The 15,028-nt window shown below is 44.6% G+C and overlaps 1 pseudogene; it reads left to right on the forward strand.

Annotated features, from left to right (window-relative positions):
- Positions 1-7,497: 7,497 nt before the first annotated feature.
- LOC147702217 (ER lumen protein-retaining receptor 3-like) overlaps positions 7,498-15,028 on the forward strand; it is a 36,189-nt pseudogene continuing 28,658 nt past the window's right edge.

A 15,028-nucleotide genomic window follows, 5' to 3' on the forward strand; every position in this document is an offset into this window, starting at 1 on the left:
TATCGCCCTCCCTCCCTCCCTCTATCTGTCTATCTATCGCCCTCCCTCTATCTATTTATCGCCCTCCCTCTATCTATCTATCTATCACCCTTCCTCTATCTATCTATTGCACTCACTCTATCTATTGCACTCACTCTATCTATCGCATCACCACAGCATCACTCAGCACCACCACAGCATCACTCAGGGGCAAAACAACATCACTATGCGCTACCACAGCATCACTGAACGCCACAGCATCACTCGTCGCCACCACAACATCACTCAGTGCCACCACAGCATCAATATGTGCAACCATTCAACAACAACTGGTTCAAATATGTTTGCTCAATGTTTCAAGCTTTATCACAAATGTCACAAAAAGATTTTAATATTTCACTACTGTTCTTGGATTTTCGCCGCAATAAAATACACTGAACAAATTCTTCACAAAAGTTACTTACAAAGGTTTAAGCTATTGCCATTATAAATTACAATAACTTTTATTTAAGTATTAATTATTTAAAAAAATTAAAAGCCACTGTTATTTGTAATATCAATACATCTAAGTCACGTAAATACAACACATATTGCATTACAAGTGCTATAGGTCTCACATTGGTGAAAGTTAAAACTATTGGAATAGTAAATGACAAAGCTATTAATTTAGCTATTTTCAAAACCAACACATAAATACAAAATTTGTCATTTACAATACCAATAGCTCAAACTTTCCTAATGCTCGACCTATTTGTAAAGATGCACTGTGTGCAGGAGTAATTACTCGTGAGGCAAAGGCAAAGGTGTATGAGTATTTATTTGTTTACACACATTCAGCAGGAGAGCGCCGAGGGTCCGGTGCTCTCCGATAATTTAACACGACTCGCGCTCCGAGCCCCAAAATATGCGCCGCACGTTCTACGTCATCACGAAGCGTGCGGCGACTAGAGCGCAACTCTACATATCTCCACCTTTTGCATTACCAATGGAAAACATACAGTCTATTATGAAGCACCCTATTTTTCTCCTCCTAGTTCAAAGTCTCAAAATCGGGTAGGCCTCACCACCGCTCTACCTGCTCGTGAGCGCCTTACCGGAGTGGTGGGAACTTCCCTGGGACTGTTCTCTGCTGGGCTCACCACCTTGTCCCCTTTTTTACGGGGCCCTTCTCTCCTCGGGGTCTCACTCTCCACTCCCAGCTGTTCTCCTGTCATGGGGATGTCACTGTCTCCAAACTCCTCACTGCTCACTCATGCTCCAGGATTCCCTTCTCTTTCAGGGGTTGTCTCCTCACTCTCCGGTGGCATCGGGTCTTGTAATGTCCTCCCACTTTCTTTATGGGACCATTGTAGAATCTTATTACATTTGAACATGCGGTCTTGGGACCATGCATTTCCGTCGCTAAGCAACGCTGCTCTGCTGTATACCTCTTTTACTTGCAGAGGTTGGCTGTATTTGCTGTCCCCTTTTTTTCGCAGCACTGCCAGTTTGACTCTAACCCATTCCTCTCTCTCAAGGGCTGTTTATTTCACATTCGGTCTCCTGTTATAATGTTCAGCGTATATAGTTTGGGCTTTCTCTAAATTGTGCTGCACCACCACTAGGGACCACTTTCTTTGTACTGTCTTTTCCTTCCACGCTAGGTTGTCTTTGGTGAAGGGGTCTTGCCCTCTCAAGATCTGGAAGGGGCTATACCCAGTGCTCGTGGCGGTGATGTGGTAGGCCCACATCATACTTTGGACCTCCTTTTCCCAATCCTTGCCCATCATGATGGCTGCTTGTATGAATCCCATTATGACCCTATTAAATCGCTCCACTTGAACATTTCCAACTGGGTGGTATATGGAGGTGTGTTTGGCTTTGATGCCATTCCTCTCCATGTACTTCTACCACTTCTCCGATGTGAACTGTGGTCCATTGTCGCTCAAGATGGATCTGGGAATACCTTCTCTGAGGTAGGTAGATGTAAGGAATCCGAGCACTGTTTCTGTGTCCATCTCTTCCTGTATGTGCACCTCCAGCCACTTCGAGTACCTGTCGACAAGGACACACAGGTATTTAGGCGTGCCCTGGGTGTCTAATATGGGTCCAAGAATGTCTATAGACACCTCCTTCCAGGTATTTATCGGGCTGGCAAACTTCCCTAAAGCTGGTGCTAGTGGCTTGCCTGGGGTTGGGCACAAGATTCTGGAAGACCCTAATCCCTTCAGGGCCTAAGTTGTGCAGGAGTATCCTCCTCTTCCTCTTACTGGGGAAAGCTTCCCCGTTCTCGTCTTCCAGAGGTTCTATGTAGTTCATGAAGTACTCTCTCCAGTCCTCCCACTTCATTAGCGGTTCTCCTGGTTTGGGCAGGAACGGGATGGGCGTCGTGAGTGAAGACGCCTGCGCACTCATTTCGGCGCGTCTTTCTGGTTCTGCCCCTGAACCTCTCGGGCTGCCCGGCGCGCTTGCGCCCTTTCCGTGCGCCTGGTTTGTTGGGGTCCCTCTGCGCCCCCTTCTCTGCTCTTCTCTGACTCCGCCAGGGCCTCAATCGTGTCCGGGTGCTATCTCATGGATTGGCCACCCCAATCTGGTGTCCCCTCCTCTGTCTCTTTAGTCCTTGTACTGATGGGGTCACTGTGGGGTCAATCCCTGGCTCCCCGCTCCTGTCGTTCTCTGCTCCTTGTACCTGGTACTCTTCTGTTTCCTTCTGCTGCTCACTCTACGTGCCCCTGTGCCCCTGCCACGCTCTCCTGCTGCTTATTTCTGTGTGTTCGTTTTCTCCTTTCCTCTCCTTGTTGCTCTTCATGGTGGTCACCTGAAATCTGTGTGCTCCACTTCTTTCCTTGTGCTGGGTTCTTCCTTTGTGTCTTTTCCTTGTTTTTCTTTTGTTTTTGTTTTTTTCCCAGCTCGTCGCCACTGTAAAGATGCACTGTGCGCAGGAGTAATTACTTGTGAGGCAAAGGCAGAGATGTACTTATTTGTATACACACATTCAGCAGGAGAGCGCCGGGTGTCCGGTGCTCTCCGATAATTTCCCCCGACTCGCGCTCGCGCTCCGAGCCCCAGAATGGCCGCCGTGCGTGCTACCTCATCACGCAGTGCACGGCGACTTGAGCGGAACTCTACACTACTGCATTGCAAATGATTCTTTAAAGAAAGGTGCAATGCCAAGGTCTTGTCTTGAAGACGGTAAGCAAACCAAACGTACTGATAAACCAGTGGATGTCTAATGTCGTTGCCCTGTTGACTGTCTCTGGGTGAAGCGGGCACTAGGTGTAGACGAGACATTCTTGCAGAAACACGGCACACCATAGTCCCTTAGAGAGTGTGCTGCACCAATCTCATGCAGTGGCGATGCTCACCAGGTGGTTCAAGGGCGTCCCTGGTGTGAAGTGTCTGATGTCAGCTTTGAAGTCGAACAGAAAGCAACGTAATAATGATGTCCTGCTGATCGACGCGTCTCCCAGCTTAAGGTAAACACGAAGTTCATTATTTTTTAAAAATGCCAATGACCTTCATGCCAAACGGTCCTTCATACCAGTGCTGTATTGCGTTTACATTTTACGAGAACCAAATAACAGATGAATCGCACACAGGCCTTTTGCGCACAGGTGGCACCTCAGCCGTACTCACGCTGAGACAGTGTCTAAAATAAATGACAAACAGTGTGGTGGATCACTGACCAGAAAGCCATGTAAAGTGGATCTATGTGATGCTTCTGTGCAGCCACTATCTGCCCACTCAGTTAGCACGTTCAGATATGCACAACATCATATAGTGAACTCGCCTTGAAAGTGTCCAGATGCTGTAGATAAAGGCTGAATTACACCGCTGTAATACCTTGCTGGGAAGACTTTTCCTCTTGTGCATAATCAGGCTCCAGACATAGACCATGACTTAACCAGTCACACACTGTACTTTGACAAATGAAATACGACAATGTAAAAGGCCCTAGGGCCGACTGATGTTGAGTTCACTGGTTGGGCTGAAAAGGTGCTGGGCATTGTGTCTCTAAATTACTAATGGTTTACTTATATTGACTTCGAAGTACTTTTTCCAGTAAATACAGTTGTAACACTCAGAGTTTCTTTACCTTCAGAGTCTTTTTAATCCAGTGATGCAGCCCCACCACGAGCAGTCTGCCTGCTGCTCAGCCCATACTCAAATTGTCACACTCAAGTATCCAAGCACCCAAACTTTCCATTCATGTACATAACACCAACATTCCATGCATCACATTCACACTGGCTGAGCAGTTAGAGAGAAAGTAACACAATAAATTAAATACAGGTTACTACACACTTTCATAAAGCAATACAGAGAATGAATTACAACCATGGCAATTGATATGTTAAGATTGCAATAATCAAGTGTACATATTTGAATTAATGTAAGAAGTTTTCGATTTATAGAAAAAGAATAAAAGGAAGGGAAGCAAAAGGGTGAAAAAGAAACAGAGAGGAAAAGGGATAAAAAAGGAGAGAAGAGAAAGAAAAGAAAGTGATAGAATTATGAGTGCAGTGAGAGACAGTTAGTGAAAGATGGCCATTATATATCAGACTAAGGGCCTGATTTAGATCTTGGCGGATGGGTCACTGCATCACAACAGTGAAAAATATCCTATCTCCCAAAACATAAATCCCATTTTATCCCTTCAGCCTGCCAAATCTAAATCAGGCCCTTAATCTTTGAGGATAGTGTTAGAGATGATACAGTATGGATTCTATGTTCATCCCGCATAATTCCACCAATTAGTTACAGATATTTTGATGAAATCTTTCCAACGTGAATGTATTACTTTGATTACAAAAGCAATAAAAAGATCCAGCAAGAAAGGTCTAGTAGTCACAGAATCCATGAATAATGAGCCAAAAAACATTTTGTTAGGAGAGAGAAATAGTACACTGTAAAATGAGAAAGCATTTAGAGCAAACTGAAATCCAAAAACTATGAACATGACAACAATTATATAACATGTGTATTAATGATCCAGTATGTTTGGAACACGACCAGCACAATGGAGAGGCTAACCATTGAACTTAACTTTCTGTTCGCTGGTAAGAACAGCTGTGTTATAGATAAATAAAAGTGATTGTGTTATATGATCTGATATAGAGGTTCTGAATAATTTAAGTCAAAGTTTATCTCAAAGTTAGGAAGACAAGGCAATATTTAAGTTTTCTTACTATAATAACTCAATCACGTTTTTAGGTTGAGAATCGGGTGGGGATAGCAGGGTTTTATATATAAAAGCAGCCTTTGAAAGAGAGGTTTTTAAAATGGTATTGAGATATGTAGTTCGTATTGGTGGAGAAACTCAAGGCTTATATTCGTTTTAAGCAAAAAAAGAAGGGAGGCTGAGATTAAATTATACACATCAAATCATATGTTGGGTAAGTGATATTTGGTTTGTAAATAAATCAAACATGATAATATGTGCACTATGTAGAAATTGATGTACATAAAAATTCTCATTTTAGTGCCAGTGTTGAAAATAAAATGATCTATTACGTATCTTGAAAAATGTATTATATCAAATCGATGAAAGTTAAAAACTGTGCTGGAATGAAAATTCATCAAAGAATAATTTAGGTCATAATTAGTGCAAGTATTTTTAAAAAGGATTTTTTTAAAAGGAAGGTACGATTGGACATAAAAAGTACATCAGTGAATGATAAATCATTCAGTAAAGATCATTTAAAAATAATACATGACGGAATAGGCTGATCTGGGTAATAGATATAATAAGATGAGATAATTTTAAATCAAAGAATATAACCCCGTCTTCATCTTTAAATTGTTTGAGTCTAGCAGTTGCAATACGTGGAGGTTTATTATGCCACAGAAATGTTATACAAATAGATTTAAGTTGTTTAAAAAAATAGGTAGGTATTTTAAAAGGCAGCATGGAATAGTGTATGAAACATGAAGTACAACCATCATTTTAACAGTATTCAATTTTCCCCACCATACCAAAAATATTGGCGACCAGTCCAAAAGTAGAGTTTATATTTCAATCAATCAATCAATCAGTCATTTATTAAGCCTGAGGGTCTCAAGGTGCTGGAGGGGGAGGTGAAGGTCGCTACTGATCAAACAGCCAAGTATTTACTATCCTCCTGAAGGTCAGCAGGTCTTGGGTCTGTCGTAGGCTCAGTGAGAGGGTGTTCCATGTCTTGGGGCGAGGTGGGAGAAGGATCTCCCGCTGGTGGTTGTTCTTCGGAAGTATTTTGAATAGTGAAATTCTAATTAATACACTCTTAGATAGTGGGTGAGAACCAAACACCAATGTATTTTATTTGTGAGGGGCACCATGCAAAATTGAACTCCGTAAACATTTTGACAGCAGAGGGAGTTTAAGGGGAATATCTCAGTTTTCGTAAAGTTAAGTTCATAGCCTAAGATGCTAGAGTACACTGAAATCTGGTCGGACTTGAAAAGCAAAGGTATAGCAGAATTTTAATGTGTACCCAGAAGTTTGGCAAATGTCTTACAATCATAATTGATAAGTGAAATCGGTCTGTAATTTTTCAAAATGTGGGATCTTTATCATTTTTAGAAATAATGGTAATCAAGACCCTAAAAAGGAGCCCAATAGCTTTAGAGCTAGAGATAAAGGATGTGAAAAGTTTATATATCTTAGGTGCAAAGATAGAAGAAAATGAGGAAAAGAGTTCAAAGGAAAACCCATCTGGACCAGGATCTCTCACTTTCTTCAAAGATTTAATGCCAGCTAAAATTTCAGGAAGTGTGATATCTGTCCCCAGATCAATAAACTGGAACATATTTTGCGTGAGCACCACAACTCATGAAGGAATCACCCGTTTAAGTGTTCAGCAGAGTGTCTGTGGACTTTGGTGGAAATATGAAAAAAGGACTGCCAGAACAGCTGCACCTATAAAGATATGTGGAACACGCCTTACACAAGTGACATTCCGAAATGGATTGGTGCCCATCACTGAGACTAGCACCTGCAAGACTACAATCTAAAAGCAAGGGCGGTAAAACTAGGGCGATAGAAAATGGCACTGTCACGCAATGGAGAGGAATGAACAACAAAAAGATCCTGATGTGTTCTGTTATTAAATCTGTCCTGCACTCAATGGGAAGGGAACACCTACAAAAGGTCCAAATAACCTTTTTGGGACATTAGTACCATAACTCAATTGGATGCTGAAAAACACATTATAACTGTAATGAGTAAACTGGCCAGTTTTGATAGGCAGTCCTTTCTCACTGTTGATAATCTTTAAGGGAACCTGTACTTAATGGGCGTCTGATGATGGTGTACATTGGCTTATGAAATTGACATGATTAATCCAGTGATGCTGAAATAAATTTGGAATACATTGACCGCTGAGTGCTCCGTTTGGCTCCTTGGGGAGCGTGGTTGGGACATATTTTGCGTGAGCACAACAACTCATGAAGGAAGAACCCGTTTAAGTGTTCGGCAGAGTGTCTGTGGATTTTGGTGGGAATATTATTCACTGTTAGTGCAATAAAAATTGAGTACAATGGCCTGGAATATGCCAATCCATGGCAGCTGAGGTAAGTAATGAATGCTTTTAAATGTGTTTTGTGTGCATGCTTGTGGGTGAAGTGTGTTTGTGTGTCAGAAAATGTATAGGTGTGTATTTGTGTGTATATGTAAGTATGTGTTTGAAAGGGCATGTTATGTTACTTTCACTACCCCTGGCATTTCGGTGAAATGACATTCCTTGACACAGAAGAGAAAAAACAGGAACAGGGATGATAACTTGCAAGAAAGGGGAGAAGGATATGTAACCTTGTTGGATAAGGAAGTCAAAGAATATACAATGCGAGTACAATAACAAGTAAATATCAAAAACGTAGTCTTAAAATGTGGGAAAAAGGGACAGACAAAGAAGAGATAAGAAGAAACATAAAAAGAGAGGCAAGAAATAAAAAAGTAGATCCTGGATAAATATCTAGATCTAAAAACACAGATAAGGAGGAAGTAAGTGAGACATGGCAACACCATAACAAGAAGGACAACAGAGCAAATAAACATAAAAACCAGATTGAGGGAAGACAAAATAAAGAACATAAAATATCAGAACATTAGTGTCCATTGCGTAAGAAGAACAATATTGGAGGAACAATTTGAGCTTAGAAGCATCATCCCCTGTCCTGATGTGCCCTGCCACTGGAATTCTGAAACCTTTCTCAAAGACATCACATTGCAAGCATGCATCTGTCTTATTGTTGCATTGGTTAGCTAGCTGTCTGAGCCTGTCTGTATTGATAGGGGTGAAAGCTAGCTGAAAGCCCCAATGCCATATGCATTCTATCATGCTCATACTTTTTCCTTGCCTTATCTTTCTTGTCTCTCTCTCTGTCCCCTCTACCTTTCTTGAGGGTAACTGGTGGGCGTCCCTCCTCCCCCAACAGGTAGAGTACACACGGATGAATTTACAAGTTGGGCCCCAGGTGCATTTATCCCGTCGTACTTGAAACATACCGCTGAGAATCCTTTAACTGGTGCTCCCCTTCCTGTTGTACCCTGATGAGTAATCTTGCACAAGCATGGATGAAGGATTCCGTAATTTATGTTCAAGTGTCCAATCTGCAGCCTCAAGGTGAGATATTCCTTACATCTGGTATTGGTAATAGTAGAAATATCTTGGTTTATTGCTTTTGGTCACTTTTGAATCACAAGGGAGATAGGTGAAGTCCAGAAAAAGCATTATAATACCTCAGCGTTTCAGTAAATGAGGATAAGGTCTACCTAGACAATCAGCAAGTTGTATTTTGAGAGAAGAGGACACTACATAAATAAGGAGGTCAGGAAAGAATTTCTGCAGAAATTCAAGAAGATTGGGACCTTCAACAGCCTCCGGCATATAAGTGAAGACTGTTGCAAAAACTTCTGTTTTCCAAGTCCTTATTATGGAGATCTTCTGTTTAAGGAGAGGTATCCTCACTGACATATCCTTCTAGGAACTGAAACGTTGTTCCATCTCCACCATCCTGCCTTCCATAAGAATCTATTGATCCTCAATCTGTTGCAACTTTTCATTGGTAACATTCATAGAAAGCTGCAGGCCTTTTCCTTCATTAAAAATAGTATCCAATATAGAGTTGGTGGAAGAGGCAATAAGTGAGGATGAATGATTCAACACATGATTTGCTTGTCATATTGAAGTGGATTCTGCATTTTTTTGAGAGACACGCAAAGGTTTGATTCTACCCATGCAAGGGAAGAATATGACTAAAACACTTGCAGATATATAGCAATAAGTATGTAAAGAACGTGTGGCACAAAAAAAAGAGGATTCAAGAGAGGCTGAAGTATAAAATGGTTGTCATTCTGCGCTGCAACTGCTGAAACCTCATAAATGAGTCAGACGAAATATCATGAGAAAAACTGCGGGAGCAATTATAAAAGTAAAACAAAATGAGTCAGCAGAGCTTTCATTATGAGGGAGAGATTGAACTATGTGCACAACAAATGGTGGTCATCCAATTAGCAGTAAGGCAACAGTGGAAGAAGAAAAAAATTATACATAAAGAAATATGGTGAACGCCAGGAGGAGCAGTTACATGACTGTAGGAAGGTGGATATCTGACTATGGTTACCCCCAAACTTTTTGCCTGGTGTTTAGCTGGTTTTTGACTTAGTTGGCCTGGGATCCTGCTATTCAGGGCCCCAGGCTGATTGCTCTCTCCTTAAAATGGACTCCATGTACCTTAGGTGCATAACACAATTGGAATTGGTTCACCTTATAGGCCCCTGTAACAGTGTACCATAGGTACCCAGGGCATAGGTGTAGCCAAGGCCTACCAGGGGCTGCAGCATGTATTGTGCCACCCCTGGCCTGGCCTCCATATTTGACACAACTGGCTGATCACTCAGCTGGGGTAAGTTGGTGTAACCACCTCTTACTTAGGTACAGTATGCCTGTGCCTAACCCTAAACTGGACACATATGTTCCTATCAGCCACTCCTAAGGAAGGCCTCATCAATCCTGGAGGCAGAGTGCTTGGAAATATGTGAGATGGTGCTCTAGCATGAGCTGAGCCTGTCTGCAGCTGTCGGGAACCACTCCCTAAGCTGTTCCGGGATATTGCCATACCATATACTCTTAAGTGCATTATAATCCTCGCGGTTAAATGCTATCTTTGGTTTGGCTTTATCAAAACATGTCGAGTAAGGTGTCATACGAATTGGAATACTATCCCCTCGCCAATTCTGGCGACGGGGATAGCATTCCACCCTTCTAGAGGGACACGACATGTGTGTAGCCTTAACCCTGGTTAAAGTTAACCAGAGCCTCAGCATCACAAAATGGATGCTGCCACCACAGACACATGTCTGACCTCCTGCTGCTGGGAGTCCTTCCAGCGAGGAGGGCCTGGACAAAGGGTTTCCTGCCTGGGGAGGTGCGAGCACCACCCCAGACAGGGTTTTGTGTATTGGGTAGGACAGGGCTGAATAGATTGAGACATGCCTGGGGCACACAAGGTGTCCCTGTGCATAAGCCAGCCCAAACCGGTTCTGGGGCTTTCCAGCCCCAGTCCTGGCGAGGAGCTGGACAAAGGAGAGGGGGTGTAACTACCCCCCTTCCTGGTCCCACCCATAGGGGAGGGACCTAGTAGGTGATCCACCCCTCAGATTGGGAATAAGAGAGGGAGCAGTGCCATTGCACAGCAGATCATCCTGAAATCAACTTTAAACTAAGAAGAAGACTGGACTTCGACTTTCTGATGAATAGAAGACTGAAGAGCATCTCCCTTGTGGCTTAGGAAGGGCCACCCTGTGAACACAGGCACCACCCAGCACCTCGACGTCTGCTTTGCCGCCGCCTCCCGCCGGAGCCCGAGCCCAGAGCCTGACAAGACCCAGCTTCCTAGACTTCTCACAGCCCGATCCACAGTCCCTGCAAAGAAGGGACCCGTGGAGGCACCGAGAGACGTGGGAGCGGCCATCTTGAAAGACCCCCGAGACGCTGACTGCGCAGCACCCGAGGCACCCTCGACTCTGTGCTTTGGGGTTTAAGAAGCCCCACAACCGAGCAGCATTTGCACCAAAGATCAGCCCTCCAGCATCTCCACGATCTGCGTGGGGCCCTTTTGCTTTGTGCCACTCGACTCGCCATCCCGGCCGCTTGTCACGTGGTCAGCGGCCATCTTGGCGACGAAACCTACAATTTACACTGTGGGTCTGGTTGCTCAAGACCTGCCCTCGCTCCTGTAGAAAGGAGTACTCGCTCTGACCTTGCTGGTACGAGTAATAAGCCTTTTTCACTTTTCCCGTGGCTTGCATTAGCCAAGGCTTGTTTGCTTCAATCGGGTTGCCGACACCGCCATCAGCTAGAGCCTTTGAGGGACAGCTCGTGATCGACTCCTGGACGTCCTTGACCTCTTCGTGTCCACGTGGCTGCAGAGAGAAGCAACACCTCATCACCTGTTTGCACCCGACTTTGCCTGGTTCCAATCTGGTTCCACGGTGGTCACTGGTCAGTGACTTTGAACATTGTCCCCTCTGCTTTCAGGTCTTCACCACTTCAGATCCACCCTTGGATCCACCGGACACTTCTCCTTCACATCGCCTGCAGCATCTTCAGCTTCAAGCGCCAAGAACCTGCGTGTCAAAACCCAACGCCACTTCGACCCTGTGCACCCACTTCCTGTGGGTGAGGTAACATTGCAAAGCCGGTGTCCCTACACTGGTACACACCTCTAGGGTCTGTGTCTTAAGTTTTGTTCCTCTAGGTTCAGCGGAAGTGCCCTTAAACTAACTTTGTACTTTTTACGCACCATAGACTTTGCATTGGAAAGTGCGTGCACTTTGAACACTGCACCCGAGTCCCGTGGGCATTCCCGACTTAATCATTGCTAGTCTCGAATAGCTCCAGCGATTCCCAAGGCCCTAGGCCTGTTCCCTTTCCTATTGGTATCTCTTATACCACTTTCTTAGTATATGGTTTAGGTGGCCCCTAGGGCTCATCCATATTGTGCAACTTTTGTGTATTTTAAACTGTCTTGTGATTTAACGCTTGTGCTTCTGTGCTCATAAAGAGTTCAGGGGATTTTAATAGTTAATAAATCAATATATATTTTCAATATATATCTGTGTGGTGTCCCTTTCATTTGGTATTCAAGGGGGTTGTGTATGGTATAACAGCTGGCTTCACATGCCTTTCAGAGTTTAGCCTAAGACTGCTTTGTCCACGTTACCACTAGGATAACTGGTCTACAAGGTTGAATTACAACCATCATCATAAGGGTTGCTTGGCATGGTACAAAGTGATCACTAGAATTAGTGAGCATTATGTACCAGGCCAACTTCTCACATTGGTGAGCAGCGGATTGGGATCTGAGCTTGCTGTTGTTTTACCATTACAATCTTTGAGATTATCATTTGAAAGATCATACAGGTACCTGCTAGGTACATATAAAACAAGACTAGTATACTTAAGTTCTACTGAACTTAGTTGTTGTAGAGCAAAGGGAGTAGCACACCCTAGCTACAACTACTAGATAGGTTTAGTAGGTAAACACCAGTGTAGGTAGATTGCAACACATCCACCCACACTAGAGCAATGTCTGGAACAGAGGGGTCCAGTGGACTTACTCCTGTTGAGAGTGACCCTCCAAGGGCACCATCCCAGTTTGCTATTTTTCCTTTTAAGGAATTAAGACAGCTTTGTGTCTTAAGGGGTCTGAAGACAGGGCCTTCCCCTACTACAGACCACATAAGAGAGCTCTTGGATCAGTCTGAGGCTCTAAAGACCTCTAAAGCAAACCCCACAGGGAATGCTGAAGGAGGCCATCCTTCAGAGGATGACACTGTAGACACCCCTGCCCCTATCATCCTAGTAGATGAGGAAGCCTCCACCACTGGAGCTCCTCAAGTAGATGTAGAGGAAGAGGAAGAAGAAGAGGAGGAGGAGGGGGAAAGCAGTGAGTCAGATGATGACAGAGATAGTCAGGTGCTGGTCAGTAGACTGAACCAGGCTAACTTAAGTCAACTTGGGAATGAATCAGGTAACAACCCATTCAGACCCCCAGGTGGACTTAACCAGGGCCATAGGAGGAGGAGGCATCACTCAGGTGAATCCAATACCTCCCATGTCTCTAGAGGCTCTCATGGTCACTCCAGAAAGGAGATGACTAGCCCTCAGAGAAGGGAACATGAGGCCAAGATGAGAGAGGCTGAGCTTAGGATTCAGAGGCAAGAACTAGAGGTTGCCCTGGCCCAAGAGAAACTTGCTAGAGCAAGACAGCCTAGAGAGAGTGGATTAGGATCCACTGGTGGCAGCACTATCCAGAAGGATAAAGACAGGTCCTTTGATACAAGAAACCTGAGTAAGATTGTGCCCCCCTACAAAGCTGGGGATGATATCCACAAATGGATGACTGCACTTGAGAGAGCCTGCATGGTACAGCAGATCCCTCGGGAGCAGTGGGCAGCAGTCTTGTGGCTCTCCTTTGAAGGTAGAGGCAGAGACAGACTCCTCACAGTTAGTGATGAGGGTTCTAGAAACTACATGGTCCTGAAGAGTGCTCTGATTGATGGGTTGGGCTTAACCACTGAACAGTACAGGTTAATGTTCAGAGACACCCAGAAGACACAGACTCAGGACTGGTCTGAATTTGTTGAGTGTGCCACTAAGGCTCTGGAGGGCTGGTTGCTGGGAAGTAAGGTTACTGACTATACAGGATTGTATAATTTAATTATGAGAGAGCAAATCTTAAGTAATTGTCAAAATCAGCTTCTACATCAGCACCTGGTTGACTCTGATCTGACCTCCCCACAAGAATTGGGTAGGAGGGCAGACAAATGGGTCAGAACCAGGATCAGGCCTAAGAACCAGGGTGGTGACCAAAAGAAAGAGACTACCAAGCCTCAAGAGAAGGGTGGGGATAAAAGTAAGGAAAAGACTTCCCCAGGGCCCCAAAACTCCAAGAATGGGGGTGGGTCCCAAGACACTTCTACATCCCAGAAAAAGCCTTATTGTCATACCTGTAAACGGGTGGGGCATTACAAAACAGATAGCTGTTGTCTTAAGAATGGCAATAAGGAGAATATACCTCCAGGTAAGGCTCCAACACCTCCTGTCACTGTTAGCAGTGGTCCCCCAGGTGGTGGGAGCACCCCCAAGAATTTGGGTGGGTTTACTTTTGGAGGACAGGTGGACTCTGGCCTATGCAGGTCCCCTAACTCAGATACTCTTGTCTATGAGACTGGCATGGGGTTTGCCAATTTCACAGCTTGCCCAAACACTTTGAGCAAGTATAGACAGGAGCCCCTCATCAATGGCTTGAAAGTGGAGGCCTTCAGAGACACAGGGGCTAGCATCACCATGGTGGCTGAATGTCTAGTCCCCTCAAGGCAACTTTTACCTGATGCCAGATATCAGGTGACAAACATTGATGGCATAGAAACCAATCATCCCATGGCAGTAGTCAATCTTAGCTGGGGAGGTGTCACTGGCCCAAAGAGAGTGGCAGTGTCAGCAAACGTGCCTGTAGATTGCCTACTGGGTAATGATTTGGAAATCTCAGCCTGGGCTGAGGTTGAACAGCAAACCCATTCTAGAATGGTAAATCCCCATGGAAAGGTTAGTGGGGCTGTAATGGCTACAGCCCCAATTCAAGATGTCCTTCCTGAAAAGGTTGGGAGGGCTGAGCAAACCTCAGCCCCATCTTTAGATAACTTCCCTCCTGGAAAGAGTAGCAGGGCTGTACTAGTAACAGCCCATACCCAAACTGAGTCTCCTCCTGAAAAGGTTGGTGGGGCTGTGATGGCCACAGCCCAAACTCAAACTGATACATGGGTAGTGAAGCCTGAAATGATGGATCACTCCACCCAAACAGAGAGCATTGAGGAGGAAGAGAAATCTCCCTCCCACCAGACTTTAGGAAAGGATCAGCCTCCTCAGGGAACTGATCTTACCCCTGATGAAGGAACTGTCCCAGAGGTTGTTAGGCCTGGCCTAACAGAGCCTCTGATGGCAGTGGACCCTTCTCAGGTGGGACCCAGTCTGGAGCAGGTAACCTGCCTCTCTCTACCTTGCCTTACTCAGCCCAGGGCTGCAGA

This window comes from Lissotriton vulgaris, chromosome 7 (genome assembly GCF_964263255.1).
Source record: "Lissotriton vulgaris chromosome 7, aLisVul1.2, whole genome shotgun sequence".
In the NCBI taxonomy this organism is placed as follows: Eukaryota; Metazoa; Chordata; class Amphibia; order Caudata; family Salamandridae; genus Lissotriton; species Lissotriton vulgaris.